This window comes from Astatotilapia calliptera, chromosome 14, assembly GCF_964374335.1.
Source record: "Astatotilapia calliptera chromosome 14, fAstCal68.1, whole genome shotgun sequence".
In the NCBI taxonomy this organism is placed as follows: domain Eukaryota; kingdom Metazoa; phylum Chordata; class Actinopteri; order Cichliformes; family Cichlidae; genus Astatotilapia; species Astatotilapia calliptera.
In genome coordinates, this window is record NC_137435.1 from 2057699 (window position 1) to 2070745 (window position 13047).

Genomic DNA, 13047 nt, shown 5'->3' on the forward strand with positions numbered 1-13047 from the left:
CTTTTGTAAATGTAACAACCATCCAATTTCCTTTTATTGGTATACTGAAAAAAGTAGAGGCGGCCGCCCTAACCCATCTGGCTTGGTATGTGCATTGAACCCACTGTCTGACGTGAATAAACTATCTTCTTGTCTGCAGGCAAAGCAATCGACTGCATCTCTTGAGGGAGACTTGTTACTCTCATCGTAGCCTCTTTGTTCTTTTCCCAGTCTGACGGTAAGAATGTAACGCGGTTTCATTCTGTCAGAGCCAAAGTGAAACTTCAGCCCCTGAAACAGTAACACCCCCCCCCCCGACATTTTTTCATATCTAAACTTGTGTTTATTGCAAACAAAACTAAGAGCAATGACTTGGAAAACATTTGCCCCTTAATAAATTAAATCCACATCTAAAAATTGCGTGATTAATTTCCTCTGCTTATCTTTGTCTAACAATAACGTTTGTTGGATGAGCTGAAATATCTAAGTGTGATAATATGTTAAAAACAACAAATGCTTTCTCTCAGCGCTGTGCGTGTTGCAGTAGTGTGGTGTCTGTTTTTCCACGGTATGAGATACAAAGCAGATCTGTTCCCCTGAGGACTCACTAGGTCTTTTGTCAGGTATCATTGAGTGAAAATTTTCTTCAATTAATTTGGAATAATAAACAACGGCTCTGAATACACATGAAAGCTTCGTGAAAACACCAGGAGTGCCAAGATAAGCACACAGGTTGGGCAACAAACCCAAATAGGAACTGCATGACAACACAGTCGCTGATGCTGCCATATGTCAGCCTGCAGGCACAAAAGGAAACAAAGCTCTGGCTGTGTGCCCATCAACCACTTTCCACCCATTCCAGCCACTGGTTTCTGTGGAAGGAAGGTGATAACAATATGCCAACGTTCTGCAGAAACCAAAGGGACCAAACCCGCAATGAGGCAAACAAAGATGTGAATCAACCTTCTCAACTGCAGCAGTGACACAGACAGGGCTCCTTGATGTCCGGCCGTGCTTCCTTTTAACGTAAGACAGGAGTTTTTCGTGCCTGTGGTTCACCATACATGCGGCTTTGTGTGTAACCTCCATTTATTCTCTGTTGTCAAACAATATTCAGTTCAGTCATTTTAATTTACAGTAGACAGTTTAACAAGAGCCTGAGTGATGCGAGAAAATTCAGAGAAATATCTCAAAATATTTGAGCTGATAATTGTAAGCTGGTAAGTTAAGGAGAAACACACATGCATGTGTGTGTATAAAAGTGAGGTTGTAGGTGGCGTCTCAACGACATGATTGAAAGGATGTGCTGTTGGTGGTGTTTTAATATAGGATGTATTAAAGTTTTCTTTCTTCTAATTTGCTGGTGCGGGCCATGTACAGTTGACATTTTTTCTTTGTGAACTCATGTTTGGCTGTTTTTTCCTCATAAATTTCAATTTGGTTCCTTTCTGTTTATGTAGCACCGAGTCAACGGTTACCTCAAGGCAAAGGCCATAAAAAACACCAACAGTCAAAGCTTATGAGCAAGCACTGGGTGACAGTGGGAAGGAAAAACTTTTAACAGGAAGAAACCTTCTGCAGAACCGGGCTCAGGGAGGGGCGGGGCCATCTGTCGTGACTGGTTGAGGGCGAGGAAAGGAAGACTAAAAACACCGAGAATTTGGTCCTTGTATCTTAAAAAGTTTGAAAATATTCGTAAAAAACTTTTCCCATGAGTTGTTTTTGCCTTTATTTCCACAAGGGTGTAAGATCACGTCCCCAAAGTGGCTCCTGTGTGGTGAAATGTGCTTACAGAAGAACATTTACATACTTTGAATAATGTTTCACTGCTTTCTTTTCTTCTTTACAAAAAGTTAAATTTAGACTATAGAAGAAGAAAAGCATGCCGCAATAGATCAAACACATATGAGATAATACAATTTCCATGATCAGCTAAATGGAGCCTTTAGCCAGAGTAGTTAAATCAGGAGGCACCTGTTTAAATCCTAATTTCCTCGTGCTGCCAACTCTTCACCCTCGCATTCAGACTTCCTGGCACTGCAGGTCCGGACCTGCCGCGAGTCAAACGTCTCTCTGATTGGGTAATGCTTGGTAAGCCTGAAATGCACAAATGAAACTGTGCGTTTCAGTGCAGAGCAGGATGTTGGAAAGCTCTCAGGTACATCGCCACAAAGGTCTGAATAAAAACACATAATTCTAAACTAAAGGTCACAACAGATGGGAAATTCTGCTGACGGGATTCTGATCAAACACATTTTTCCTGGTTCACGTTTCCTGTAATCTTTGATCAAACAACACACAGATATTTTGATCTCTGTCTTTTATTGGTTAGGTGTGATCAGGATTTCAAAATATTGTGCTTGTGTCCACTCACCTTTGTTTTGTTTTTTTCTGTCTGAATAATACAGCTACAAGTGCAGAAAAAGGGGAAGCATTTCAGCATTTCAAACTGGAGCAAGAATACTGGGAAACTCTGCTGTGATGTTCTTTAAAAACACTCACCTATGCTCCCCGTCTCATTTCATGCTTTCATCTGTAGTTTGACTGATTTTGTTCTTTTCTGGTTATCTGCTCACATGCACAAAAAGTAGTCTGAAAGCTCAATGTGCTAATTAATAAGAATTTTCTAAATGCAGTTGTTAATGGAAATACTTTGGGTCTCTAAATATTTATTTTCCTTTGTTTTGTTACGTGTTCATGAAAAGGTGAAAAGCAGTCAAACAGCACCAAAACACAGCAGTTGACGTAAGGTGCTTTATACTTTAACATTGTGGCCACAATGTTACAGAAAACCCCCAACAATGAGATGACCCCCTGTGAGTAAGGGCTTGGTGACAGTGGGAAGGAAAAACTTCCTTTTAACAGGAAGAAACCTCCGACAGAACTCAGGGTGGGGCGGCCATGTGTCACAACCTGATGGGGTGATGGCAGCAAGACAGGACAAAGACACACTGTGGAAGAGAGCCAGAGATTAATAATAACTATTGATTTAATGCAGAGCGATGTATAAACACATAGTGAGAGAAGAAGAAACACAGAGCGTCATGGGAATGCCCCAGCATGAGGACTATATGCTTAAAAACAAGTGTTATATTAAGTGTTAAGTGTGGATCTGACCCATGTGGGTCTGCCTGAAATCGTAACCTGCTTCTTTGTCCTCTCTGATTCTAATAATGATCTGGGATCAGCCTGGGGGGCCACAAAGACTCTGATAATAACCTTAACTGATCTAACAGGAAACCACTCACTGAGTTCTTGGATCAAGTGATTAGGCTCATTGTCTCACTTTTTATGATGGAGTGAGCCTGATAAAGGTGCTGAAGCATTGGCTTTAACAGAGCGGCAGCCATGGACATAACTCTGTAAATATGAGACCAGTGCGATGAAACGAAACAATGGGGAAATATTTGGAAGGACATAAACAATCCAAGTGTACAAAGGAAATTTGACTAAGTAACTAATCACGTTAAACTTCTGCTTTCAGGTTTCACCAGTTTGTCAGCCATTTCTGCTACACATCTGTAATACGGATATTTCACCAGAAATCATACAGATCAGTTCTTCATTACCGCCAAACACTTCTTTGGAAGTGCTTGTCAGATTAGGGGATATGAGTCTGACAGTTTGCCCTCTCAAAACCACTTATATTCACGCCCCATTTTTCACCAGGATCGCTGCACTCTGCAGACGTGAGTGAAGCCTTTCACTCTTCAGCTGCTAACAACCACCGGTAACCTGATGACTGGCAGCTGCAATATGAAGAAAACCAACCCACACACTGGATAACAATGAAACTACACCTGCCTTTACCTGGAAGAGAAGCGGTTTCCATTCCCTCACTAAACATGTCCAATCACGTTGAAGTTAAACCCCTGTTTAAGACCCCAAACAAAGCAGAGTGCTGTGGAGTGAATATGGGACATTAAATAGTGCTTTCTGCAGATTGTTGGTGCAAAATTTAGTCGCTTTACAACATATTTGCCTCAACAAGTCATTCACTTTAATAACATTAGTCGTTAGTTTGGATATGGCCCATGTATGAAAAGCCAAACAGGGCAGGAAAGACCGAAAGTAAAGTTAGGCTCTTAGATAATGACGTGTGGTTGAACCCAAAGAAAGCCAAAGAGTTACAACAGTTTGAACAAGGAGGGGAAAAGACCACCAATACAAACATACCCTTTAGTTTCCTGGGGTCCGATACTCTAACTGAAGACTTAACAACAACAACAACAACAACAACAAACTTTATTTATATAGCACATTTAAAAACCATTGGTATGCCAAAGTGCTTAACATACAAGAGGGTCAGATGTAAGTAATAGAGACAGATGAAGACCATGGCAAAGTACCAAACATGCTAGCAGGTTGATAGCATTAAAAACACAGAAAGAAAAAGAAATGCATATAAAAGCATAATAGAACAATATGTGTTAAAGATAAAAGAGTCAAGAAAAAATTTAAAATAATTAAAAGCAGTTACAAATAGAACAAAAGTAGCAACAAGCACTAAACTAACTAACAAACAAGCATTAACTGGTAGAAAAGGTTAAATAAATATGTTTTTAACCGCGATTTGAAGGATTGAATGGAATCAGACTCACGGATAGCGATGGGGAGGTTATTCCACAAATCGGGTGCAGCCAAGGCAAACGTGCGGTCACCTCTAGTCTTCAGCTCGGCTCTACCAAGAGTGACTGGGAAGATGATCTTAGTGCTCTAGAAGGGGTGTATGATCTAAGTAGTTCAATGAGGTAACTTGGCGCCATATTGTTGATAGTTTTAAAGGTGAGAAGCAGGATTTTGAATTAAATACGGTACTTAACGGGAAGCCAATGCAGGTCGGCAAGGACGGGGGTGATAGAGACACGCCGCCCAGTACCAGTAAGGAGACGAGCTGCCGCATTCTGAACAATTTGCAATCTATTCAATTCAATTTTATTTATATAGCGCCAAATCACAAAAAAAGTCGCCTCAAGGCGCTTCATAGATACAGAGAAAAACCCAACAACCATATGACCCCCTATGAGCAAGCACTTTGGCAACAGTGGGAAGGAAAAACTCCCTTTTAACAGGAAGAAACCTCCAGCGAACCAGGCTCAGGGAGGGGCGGGGCCATCTGCTGCGATTGGTTGGGGTGAGAGAAGGAAGACAGGATAAAGACATGCTGTGGAAGAGAGACAGAGGTTCTACGATCTATGGAGAAGAGTAGCGTTAAGACCAAAGTAAAGGGAGTTGCAGTGGATAAGCTTTTCCAGGCCATAGTGTCCCACACAGGGGCCTGGCAAATAAGACGCAATTGGTGGAAGCAAGATTTGACAACAGAAGACACTTGTTTGTCGAATTTAAATGAGCTGTCCAGAAACACACCCAGGTCACTAACAGTTTCAGTAAGAAAACTGGCAAAGGAACCAAAGGCGTCACGGAGTTGGCCACGAAGGATATTACTCTTAAACACGATGATTTCAGTTTTCCTGTCATTTAAGATAAGAGAGTTACCTGCGAGCCAATCTTTGACCTCACGCATACACTCACGAAAACAATGCAAAGACATGGCAGGACCATCAGTTAATTCGAAATAGATCTTAGTATCATCAGCATAACAATGATGTGCAATGTTGCACTTCTCAAAGTTTGCGCCTGAGGGAAATGTTACGGGAGGTCTGTTAAGAGAGCCTCCATGCAAAAAGAATAGGAATTCTAGTGAGGACCAGCAACAAACCACCACGCACACACTGCAATGGGTTACACAAAATTTATTCGTTCTTCCTCTAGGCAAACTACCGGCTGAAGACAACCCCGGCCAGGGATCCAAAGCCCAAAGACCACCGCGGTCCGAGTTCTTCGCCTAGTTACAAACAGGGGAGAGAGGGTCACTGCACGAACACGCAACCAACCGTATCAATCCTGCAGCTCCATAAAACAGGTTCGCCACCCACCTTTTCAGGCTTTAACTTTGTTCGAGGCTGGGTCTCCACATTACCTCCCGGCAGTTAAACTTCCCCGAGCTGGTCCAGTTCTTCTTATCGGGGCGCAGGAGGTCTCCAGTCTAGTGCTCGTTTTCCTCTTTTCCAACACGTCCTTTTTTTCCAGCACGTCCTCTCCTTTCCAGCACGTCCTCTCTTTTCCAGCACGTCCTCTCTTTTCCAGCACGTCCTCTCACAGCTCCATAGGAATACGTCCTCCTTTCCACGTCCTCCGTTTCGTTAAAAGCAAAAACCAGGCCAGGCTAAAAAAAATCCTTTCTATTAAAAATGCGCACACTTTGTCCTGGATCTCCGGGGCTCTCCTGCTTCACCGAGGTCCTACTAAAAACAACAACCACACTTCCTGCTTCCTCTCCCCTTTATAAAGAGGAACTCCAATCAGCCGCTCCCTGTATTCAACTCCGCCTCACTGGCAGCTAGGCTAGAGTAAAATCTCCCCTCCCACACAGGTGCAACAACCGTAAATAAACACAAAAACATGCAATTAATCCAAAACAAACTCAAAAACAAAACCAACAAAACTTAAGGGGGGGGGGGGGGGGGTTTCTCTCCGTCCTTTCCCACCATGCTATACTCCGTAACACCCACCCCAACTTTTTCCTAGCCCGTCCTCGGGCACTCTACTAAGTATATCGAGGTGGGGGCTTCCCGAGATTTTCACGGGCAGATCTCCTTAAACCCTCCTGAGTTGCAGGGGCGGACTTGTTGGAGGACGGATAGTGACCTGGCCCTGGCATCTGCTGTGCCATACTCCATAGAAGTAACCACTGGTCTGAGGCTGTCGCTATATCATGCGCAGCTGCCGTTCCTGGTTCTAAGGCGCCACCTCCTGTTTTATCATTGACGGAAGGCAAGAAAGTACATATGCGCAGGCGATTACGATGGACCACTCTAACAGGCCCATCTTTACCTTCTGGCCGAACTCTGTAGACTGGGTTCATAGGGTTTGGCTGGCCAACTACAATTTGGATCTCTTCCTCCCAGTGTGCTGCCAGTTTACCCTGTCCGTCCCTTCTTGTCGTATGGACTAAAACCCTTTCCCCCGGGAGCAATGGTGCTGCCCTAGCCCCAACATCATACCTGTCCTTCATCCGGCCTGCAGCCTTCTGGCTGCTCTTTTCCACCATCTGGTATGCCAGCCTCAAGCGCTCATGATGTCTCCTCACCCACTCCTGCGTCGTGGTTGACTCCATGGGTCTCTTCGTCCCCATAAACAGCTCGCCTGGCAGACGAGCATTCCATCCAAACATCAGGTAATGGGGGGTGTAACCTGTAGACGCATGGACAGAGTTATTATAAGCCTGGAGCAGTTCGGGCAAACATTGTACCCACCGAGTCCGCCTCTCTTCCTCTAGGGTGGACAGCATATTTATTAATGTCTGATTGAAACGCTCACAGGCCCCATTTCCCTGAGGATGATAGGCAGTAGTTCGACTTTTCTGACAATTATAATACTGACAGAGCTCCTTTATGAGGGCGGACTCGAAATTAGCCCCTTGATCCGAGTGCAGTTGTTCTGGGCATCCAATTGGCTGAATAATATGTCTCAACAACATCTTCGCTGTAGTTGCAGCGGTCTGGTCCCTGGTAGGTATTGCCCAAGCATACTTTGTAAACAAATCAGTGGCGACCAAAATGTACTGGTATGAGTCTGCCGGTCTACCTAATGTCAGGAAATCAACTGCCACGGTTTGGAGAGGTGCGTGTGTAAGAACAGGGCTAAGTGGGGCCCGACCGTCACCACGACCTTTATGACGTACACACCGTTCACAGGATGTTGTCCAGTCCCGCACTCTCTTCTCCATTTGAAGCCAATAAAAACTACGGCGCAGCATCGAAAGTGTCTTTTCCACCCCCAAATGACCATTCCTTTCATGGAAAGCCTTCCATGTTGGTTGCTGTTCCTCCAAAGGAACAAGGATTTGGTAGTACGCCTCACAGGTGTTGGAATCCACCCCCCTGCGGACCAGAACACCCTCCAACAGCTCCAGCCGTGACCATTGTTTCATGTAGTTTAAGACTGCAGTAGGCTCCTGGCGTCTTTCCTCCCCAGATGGCATCTTTCCTCGGGCCATGTAGTATCTCACTCTATGCAACGTGGGGTCCTGCTCTTGTAAGCCTTGCCAGCATCCTGGATCCCAATCGATGTTCACAGCCTGAACCCATGCTTTTTCGTCCACACTCTGTGGAGGCACCAAATCCTGGGGTTGCACCTGCAATGGCATTCTAGACAGAACATCAGCATTCACATTTTCCTGGCCAGGCCGATACTTAATATCAAATTGATAATTTGCGAGCTGGGCTACCCACCGTTGTTCCACTGCGCCCACTTTTGCAGTCGATAAATGGACCAATGGATTATTATCAGTATAAACTGTGAACAGAGACCCCCATAGATAATCTTTAAATTTCTCAGTCACCGCCCACTTCAAAGCGAGCAGCTCCAGTTTAAAGGAGCTATAGTTTGCATCATCCCTTTCGGCGGGTGCTAAGCTTCTGCTAGCATAGGCTATCACACATTCCTTCCCATCTTGTACTTGAGACAGTACTGCACCAAGGCCAACTTTACTGGCATCCGTATAAAGCCGGAAGGGTAATCTGAAATCAGCAAAAGCTAAAATAGGAGCCTCGAGCAATTTCTGCTTCAGAAGATCAAAGGACTGCTGACAATCCTCATCCCAATTTATGGGGATATTCTGTTTTTTATTCTTCGGTACTCCCACTAGCAGCGAGTTAAGAGGCCTAGCAACACCCGCAAACCCTGCAATGAACCGCCGATAATAACCGGCAAAGCCCAAGAAGGAACGCACCTGATGAATAGTCTGCGGGGCCGGCCACTTCTGTACAGCGGCAATCTTATCAGGGTCCGGAGCCACACCCTCACTGTTCACCAGGTGACCCAGGAACTTCACCTGTTGCTGGAAAAGAACACATTTATCAGGTCGCAACTTCAGCCCATAGCTCTTCAATCTTGCAAACACTGCCTGCAGATGTTCTAGGTGGCTGTCAAAATCCGGTGAATATACTATCACATCGTCCAGATAGACAAAAGCGGACTCTGTGATTTGACTTCCCAAACAACTCTGCATCAACCTTTGAAATGTTGCTGGAGCATTACACAATCCAAAAGGCATTCTTTCAAACTCATACAAGCCAAAAGGAGTACAAAATGCAGTTTTTTCCCTGTCAGCTTCAGAAACTTTCACTTGCCAATACCCACTTGCTAGATCAAGGGTGGAGTAGTATTTTGATTTAGTCAGCATCGTCAAGGTCTCTTCAATTCTAGGTAATGGATGGGCGTCTTTATGTGTCACTGCATTCAACTTGCGGTAATCCACACAAAATCTCAATCCCCCATTCTTTTTCCTTACCAGGACAATGGGTGCTGCCCAGGGACTTGTACTCTCTCGCACCACCCCTGATCGAATCATATTATTCAGCAATTCTCGCACTTCCTGATACATTTTAGGGGGGATTGGCCTATACCGCTCTCTAATAGGAGGTGCCATACCTGTCGGAATAGAGTGCGTAATTACATCTGTGTGGCCATAATCCTCTTCGTCGGCAGCAAACACATCGCCCCACTTCCTCAAGAGACCATTTAACTTTTCCTGCTCCTCCATAGATAGATTCGACCGCCCTTGTGTCACAACTTCAATGTGAGGAGCTTTACCAGATGGTTCCGAGCTCACCTGGGATACGCCCACTTCAACGATGCCTGGCCTGGTTTGCTCAAACGTGACTTCAAAAGGTTCCTGAATGTCGACATTTTCCGTGGAGAATGTAGCCAGGGCCTCATAACGTCGTAACGTAATAGGAAAAGGATTGAGATTCCTTACTTTGATGGGGACCCGGCCTCTATAGACAGTTCCTAGCGATCGAGCAACGGCAACTGTACTAGGCCCTTCCAATGGCTCCACCAAGATACATTGTCCTTTCCTCAGTGTCTGTGGGGCCCTAGCCCAAATCACCTGCTCACTGTGCTCAGGGATCTTCACCGGGTGGCGGTAAGCGGGTCGCAGGGTCCCTACTTGTGGTACGGGGACAGCTGCCTGAATTCTTTGACAGTCCTGAAAAGCAGATGCCCACGCTTGTTGAGCGTCTACAGTCGAGCCAACAGGCCAGGTCTGGGTCTGCGTCTGAGGTTTCAAAAAAAACACATCCCAACATGGAACGATGATGTTCATACCTAATATAGGTAATGCATTAGAATTATTGGGGTCGTCCTTTGAAATCACAATTCCCATATCTTTCAGGGTAATGTCTCCCACCTGTACTTCAGCTAACACATAGCCCACGTAAGGAATAGCCAATCCATTCGCGGCCTTCAGCTTTAGCCAATTAAGATCACTCTCTTTCCCCGGCTCCTGTTCACCAAACAATCTCCTAAAACAGGCTTGTGGCATTAATGTTACATTAGACCCAGTATCCAGCAAAAATGTCACTTCTTTACCATCAATGAATACTTCTACTTGACGGCATGCCCCTAAAAATTGAGGGTGGTTTAACTGAGTTGGACCACTAACATCCTTTCCAATCACCTGGCCCATAGCGACTGGATTTACTCGTTTAAAGCCATCTGAGATGAAGTGCCCCGACACTCTCTTGCCATGTGTCCACTAACTCCACACCTACTACAAATAGGCTGCCCATGCTCATCCCACTTGTGCCGTGGTCGCTCCACTAACCGTGGGGTTTGCCTTGTCACCGGGGGTGGCTCGGACACTTCAACACCTCCCCTATATTGAGGGGAACTAAGGTTCCACCTTTCTCGCTCACCTCTAGGAGCTGAAAACGTCCGTGGCATTGGTGCTGGTCGGACAAATTCCCTCAGCTCCTCCTGAAGAGTATTTTTGAGATCCATAATTTGCTCCTTCATTTCTGCAAGGATCTCCACTTTAAACTTATCTCTCCAATTCAGAGTATCCTGCCACTTTAAATCCCCTCTTACTACAGCACAAGCGGAGTCCTCATGTACACCATACAGCGCATCCGCTTCCAATTGCAGAGCCTCTTTACGCACCTGTTCAAATGAGAGGTCAGGATCGTGCCTTAATAAACGCCGCAGATCACGCTGTATCTCACCCTCCCTAAGACCCAAGACAAACTGATCACGCAGGTGCAGGTCAGCCCGCCGAAACCCTTGTGGCTCTTTTGTCTGCAGGCGATGGCCCAACTCCCTTAAGCGTAACGTGAACTTTCTAATAGGCTCTTCTGTCCTTTGTCTACATTCATAAAACATGGCACGCAGGGTACCCACGGCTGTTTTGTCCCCATACAGTTCTTTAAGCTGAAGAAAGATTTTATCTGGCGTATCCCGCTCCGCTTGTTCCAGAATAAGAATTTCACGTCGTGATTCTCCTCCTAATGCACTCAAGACAAAATCACATTGCTGTTCTATCGACCACTTTTGAGCACGGAGCATTGCGCTAATTTGACTCTCCCAATCTTCATAATTCGTATTAAGCCCACAAAATTTTGGTACCCAGGGCGCACCGATAAAAAATGGTGACGCCATATTCCTGGTTTCAGATAACTCATCCGCCATATTAATCAGTCTAAGGCAGGTAGGTTTGTATACTGGTCACAAATCCTGTCGACAAACGCCAAATGTTACGGGAGGTCTGTTAAGAGAGCCTCCATGCAAAAAGAATAGGAATTCTAGTGAGGACCAGCAACAAACCACCACGCACACACTGCAATGGGTTACACAAAATTTATTCGTTCTTCCTCTAGGCAAACTACCGGCTGAAGACAACCCCGGCCAGGGATCCAAAGCCCAAAGACCACCGCGGTCCGAGTTCTTCGCCTAGTTACAAACAGGGGAGAGAGGGTCACTGCACGAACACGCAACCAACCGTATCAATCCTGCAGCTCCATAAAACAGGTTCGCCACCCACCTTTTCAGGCTTTAACTTTGTTCGAGGCTGGGTCTCCACATTACCTCCCGGCAGTTAAACTTCCCCGAGCTGGTCCAGTTCTTCTTATCGGGGCGCAGGAGGTCTCCAGTCTAGTGCTCGTTTTCCTCTTTTCCAACACGTCCTTTTTTTCCAGCACGTCCTCTCCTTTCCAGCACGTCCTCTCTTTTCCAGCACGTCCTCTCTTTTCCAGCACGTCCTCTCACAGCTCCATAGGAATACGTCCTCCTTTCCACGTCCTCCGTTTCGTTAAAAGCAAAAACCAGGCCAGGCTAAAAAAAATCCTTTCTATTAAAAATGCGCACACTTTGTCCTGGATCTCCGGGGCTCTCCTGCTTCACCGAGGTCCTACTAAAAACAACAACCACACTTCCTGCTTCCTCTCCCCTTTATAAAGAGGAACTCCAATCAGCCGCTCCCTGTATTCAACTCCGCCTCACTGGCAGCTAGGCTAGAGTAAAATCTCCCCTCCCACACAGGTGCAACAACCGTAAATAAACACAAAAACATGCAATTAATCCAAAACAAACTCAAAAACAAAACCAACAAAACTTAAGGGGGGGGGTTTCTCTCCGTCCTTTCCCACCATGCTATACTCCGTAACAGAAGCATATACAGTGAGATGAGCAGGGGACCAAGGACAGATCCTTGAGGCACACCGCAGGAGACAGGTGCAGCAGAGGAAAAATAAGGGCCCAAATTGACTGAGAAAGACCTGTTAGAAAGGTATGACTGGGTTGTTTGACTATGACCAATCTAGGGCGGGACCTCTAATGCCTACTGTGTGTTCAGGCCTCGCTAATAGGATGTTATGATCCACCATATCAAAGGCCGAAGATAGATCTAGTAGGACCAGGACTGTGGAGCGTCTAGAGTCAGCAATCAGGAGGAGATCATTGAGGACTCTGAGCAACGCCGTTTCAGTGCTATGACAGGGTTTGTAAGCAGACTGAAATTTATCATTAATGGAGCCTATCCCAGCAAATTGCCACTAGGTGTGAATGTGCGAATGAATGTGAGTGCGAATGGTTGTCTGTCCCTGTGTGTTGGCCCTGCGATGGACTGGCGACCTGTCCAGGGTGTACCCTGCCTCTCGCCCTATGACAGCTGGGATAGGCTCCAGCGCCCCCCGCGACCCTGAAAAGGATAAGCGGAAGCGAATGGAT

General features: G+C 45.7%; 3 long non-coding RNA genes across 3 annotated transcripts; 1 reads left to right on the top strand and 2 right to left on the bottom strand.

The window, feature by feature from the left end:
- The first annotated feature begins 827 nt into the window (after nucleotides 1-827).
- On the top strand, nucleotides 828-3920 carry LOC145419917 (uncharacterized). The gene is made up of 2 exons (XR_013901178.1): nucleotides 828-1005; nucleotides 3649-3920. It is a non-coding gene; the product is annotated as an uncharacterized LOC145419917 (long non-coding RNA).
- A 1797-nt stretch (nucleotides 3921-5717) lies between these two features.
- On the bottom strand, nucleotides 5718-7917 carry LOC145419914 (uncharacterized). The gene is made up of 2 exons (XR_013901175.1): nucleotides 5916-7917; nucleotides 5718-5824 (listed from the first exon to the last, which is right to left on the bottom strand). It is a non-coding gene; the product is annotated as an uncharacterized LOC145419914 (long non-coding RNA).
- Nucleotides 7918-11665: 3748 nt separating this feature from the next.
- Nucleotides 11666-12476, bottom strand: LOC145419915 (uncharacterized). The gene is made up of 2 exons (XR_013901176.1): nucleotides 11864-12476; nucleotides 11666-11772 (listed from the first exon to the last, which is right to left on the bottom strand). It is a non-coding gene; the product is annotated as an uncharacterized LOC145419915 (long non-coding RNA).
- Nucleotides 12477-13047: the final 571 nt, after the last annotated feature.